Source organism: Camelus ferus, chromosome 18 (genome assembly GCF_009834535.1).
Source record: "Camelus ferus isolate YT-003-E chromosome 18, BCGSAC_Cfer_1.0, whole genome shotgun sequence".
NCBI lineage: Eukaryota > Metazoa > Chordata > Mammalia > Artiodactyla > Camelidae > Camelus > Camelus ferus.
Genome location: NC_045713.1, coordinates 14,819,454 through 14,823,776, shown reverse-complemented (window position 1 = coordinate 14,823,776; position 4,323 = coordinate 14,819,454). Strand labels below are relative to the sequence as shown.

General features: G+C 34.4%; 1 pseudogene; it reads right to left on the bottom strand.

The window, feature by feature from the left end:
- Positions 1 to 1,802: 1,802 nt before the first annotated feature.
- LOC116657661 lies at positions 1,803 to 3,630 on the bottom strand (annotated as a pseudogene).
- Positions 3,631 to 4,323: the final 693 nt, after the last annotated feature.

Sequence of the window (4,323 nt, the reverse complement as noted above, 5' to 3'; positions counted from 1 at the left end):
TTGAATCAATATTGTTAAAATGGCCATATCACCCAGGGCAATATACAGATTCAATGCAATCCCTATCAAACTACCAATAGCATTTTCCACAGAACTGGAACAAAAAAATTTTTAAATGTGTATAGACACACAAAACAACCCAAATAGCCAAAATAATCTTAAGAAGAATGGAGCTGGAAGAATCACACTCTCTGACTTCAGACTATACTATGAAGCTACAGTAATCAAAACAGTGTGATACTGGTACAAAACCAGACATATAGATCAATGGAACAGGATAGAAAGCCCAGAAATCAACATATGCACTTATGGTCAATTAATCTACAACAAAGGAGGTAAGAATATACAATGGAGGAAAGACAGTCCCTTCAATAAGTTACCCTGGGAGAACTGGACAGCTACATGTAAAAGACTGAAATTAGAACATCCTCTAACACCATATACAAAAGTAAAATCAAAAAGGATTAAAGACCTAAATGTAGGACTGGATACTCCAAAGCTCCTAGAAGGAAAACATAGGAACACTGTTTGACAAAAATTGCAGCAATATTTTTTTGATCCATATCCTAGAGTGATGGAAATAAAAGCAAAAATAAGCAAATGGGACCTAGTTAAACTTAAAAGCTTTTGCACAGCAAAGAAAAACATAAACAAAATGAAAAGACAACCTATGGAGTGGGATAAAATATTTGCAAATGATGGGACCAACAAAGGATTAATTTCCAAAATATACAAGTATCTCATAAAGCTTAATATAAAAAAACTAATCAAAAAATGGGCAAAAGATTTAAGTAGACATTTTTCCAAAGAAGACATCCATATGACCAACAGGCACATGAAAAGATATTCAGTATCACTAATTATTAGAGAAATGCAAATCAAAGCTACAATGAGATATCAAATGGGCATCATTAAAAGTCCACAAACAATAAATGCTGGAAAGGGTGTGGAGAAAAGCAAGCCCTCCTAGACTGTTGGTGGGAATGTAGTTTGGTGCAGCCATTATGGAAAATAATATGGAGATTCCTTTAAAAACTAAAAATAGACTTATCATATGATCCAGCAGTCCCACCCCTGAGCATGTATCTGAAAGGAACTCTAATTTGAAAAGATACATGCACCTCAATGTTCATAGCAGCACTATTTACAATAGCCAAGATACGGAAGCAACATAAATGTCTATCAAGAGATGACTGGATAAATTAGTTGTGATATACATACCACAACTCACAGACATAGAAAACAAAATTATGGTTACCAAGGGAGAAAAGGGGGAGGTGGAAGGATAAATTAGGAGTTTGGGATTTGCAGATACTAACTACTATATATAAAACAGCGAGGTCCTATTGTATAGCACAGGGAAGATATTATAGGCTTGTAATAGCCTATAATAAAAATATATGAAAAAGAATATATATATATATATGTATGTATAATTGAATCACTAGGCTGTACACAAGAAATTAACACATCATAAACTGACTACACCTCAATTTATAAAAACAAGTAAAAAAAAAAGTCTCCTGTGGACAAGTTAAGTTAGATGCTACGTTTTAAATCTATATCTGCCTTTTTACTGAAGACATAAATTCATTTACATTTTTGTAATTGTTAGTGAGGAACTTACTTCCACCACTTTGCTATATGTTTTCTACATATAATATCTATTTTTTGTTCCCCCGTTAGCATTATTTATATATTTATTTGATTTTCCTTGTGTATTGTTTGATTATCTTATCATTACTTTGACTCCATATTTTTAGTTAGTAGATAGCATGTGAATTACAATATACAACTCAATTTAATAAAATTTTGTTTGAATTAGTACCAACTTAGTTTCAACAGTATACAAAACTTTGTTCCTATATACTCTTTCATCCCTTTATGTTGTTATTATTACAAATTACAGCTTTATAATTGTGTGCCCATTGACATAGATGTATAACCATTATTTCATGCATTTGGCTTTTAAATCATACACGGAAAAAAAGAATTACAAAATATACAATAGGACTGGCTTTTATATTTACCTGTATAATTATCTTTACTGTTTTTCTTCATACGGCTTTGAGTTACTGTTTGGTGTCCACTCTTTCAGCTTGAAGGATTGCCATTAGCATTTCTTGTAGCACAGTCCTATTAGCTATAAACTCCCTCAGCTTTTGTTTATATGACAATGTCTTAATTTCTCCTTCATTTTGAAGGATAGTTTTGCTGGGTGTAGAATTCTTAGCTGACAGTGACTTATTTTCCTTTCAGAATTTAAACTGTATCATCCACTTTCTTCTTGCCTTGATGGTTTCTGATGAGGAAAAGGCTGTTAATTTTCTGTTAATTTTACTTAAGTTTATTTGTACACGACGAGTCTGTTTCTTCTTTCAGTTTTCAAGATTCTCTACCTTTGGCTTTGGAAATTTTATTATAATGCAACCTGGTGTGGATTCATGCTCCCAGTAGTAGATTCATGTTCTCTATATCTCTCCATCGTTTGCCTGTCTGTTGTTACACAAGAACATTCTATTTTTACTACCCCAGCTTTGTAAATGTCTTAAAATAAGGTAGGGCAACTGTTCTTGCTTTTTGTGAATCTATTTCAAAATTGCTGTGGCTTTTTGTAGATATTTTTATTCCTCTGTTAAAAACTGTAGAATGTTTATAGCATTCCTTGAAAAATATTGCTAACATTTTTACTAGTATTCACTGCATTTACAGATAATTTGGGGGGTGAGAATTGATACTTTTATGTGTGAAGTCATCCCATTTGAGGACATGTTACATCACTATAATTATTTATGCTTTCCTTTATATTATTTGCAGGGTTAAAATTTTCCCTTTAACGGCCTTGTGTCTTTTTTCTCAGGTAAATTCCTAGATGTTGTTTTAATTGTGGTTGAGCTGTTTATTTGCTATTGTTAATGGTACCTTATTTTCTTATATTTTCTAGTTGATAATGATGTAGTGGAACCAACTGATTTTTCAGTTGATCTTGTTCCTGAACACTTAATTGATTTTTTTTTCAGTCTGAATAATTCGCATGTCAAATCTTTTGGATCTTTTTCCCCCACAAGCAGCACTTTTATTTGAACTGTCACATGTCACAGGCCAAACCAGCTGGGGATGCCCCCGCGCCTGGGGTTGTGGCTGTGCCTCCACTGCTGGTTCTTCAGGAGCTAGTCCTGGATGTCATCATCCTTGGAACTGCATTCAGGGCTCTTTTTCTCAGGAAACAGATCTGTGAACGTGAAAGTCTGTCCATGTACCAGCTGCACACAGGCCACCTTGTTGTCTGATTTTTCATCCTGAAGCTTCTGTAATCCCTCTTCCTGCTGGAACCATGTTGTATACTCACCTGCATTGTGGCCAAGGGCATGTGGTAAATGCACTGAAGATAATTCCTGAGGTCCATTCTGGTCATCTCCATGGGGACCCAGAACTGCACAGTGTCTTCAGGCTGAGCCAGGCTGGGCTGCACCTGCCAAATGAAGAAGTTGATGTGAAAGACATGGAGCCATGGGTTGACCAGCTGGTACAGAGAGCACAGCATGTTCTGTGCCATCGCCAGCTTCCGGGGCTGGGGAATCTTTCGGTTTTTTAAAATGTCAGTCATAATAATATCTGCAAAGAAATAAAAGTTTGTATCTTACTTCCCAATCTTTCAACTGTTGATTTTCTTACCTAGTTGCAATAGCCAGAATCTCTACTAATATGTAGAGAAGTAGAGGTTTTAGTGTATTTTCTTAATTTTTCCTGACCTTAAAAGAAAGAAAGGAAATTTAAAGGAAAGTCTCTCATTAATTATGATCTTACTATAGTTTTTAGGCATTTAGCATTTATCGGGGAGGATGTTTACTTTAATTCCTCGTAGTCTGAAAAAAAAATTTTAAACTCATAACTAGTTCATGAAATTTGTCAAAAAGCTTTCTCTGTGTAAAGATATCATCATATGGTATTTCCCATTTAGTCCATTAATGGGGTAGGTTACATTGAAACATTTTCTGATTTTAAACCTCCATGAATTCCTGGGACAAGGTGCACTTAAACGCAATGGATTATGTTATAATACATGTTATATTTTGTTAGCTAATTCTTTAATATAGGATTTTTGCCTACATGCTCATGAATGAAGTGAAATTTGTTTTGCACTCTCCTTATATGGTACTTGGATCATGGTTATATTAGACTTGTACAATGAGTCTGTGATTTTTCCTTTCTTTGTTAGGATTTTGTTCTACAGCTGCATAAGAAATCATCCCCAAATCTCAGTGGCTTATGATCACAAATATTTATTTTTCTCAAGTCTGCAAGTCACCTGAGCTACTAGCT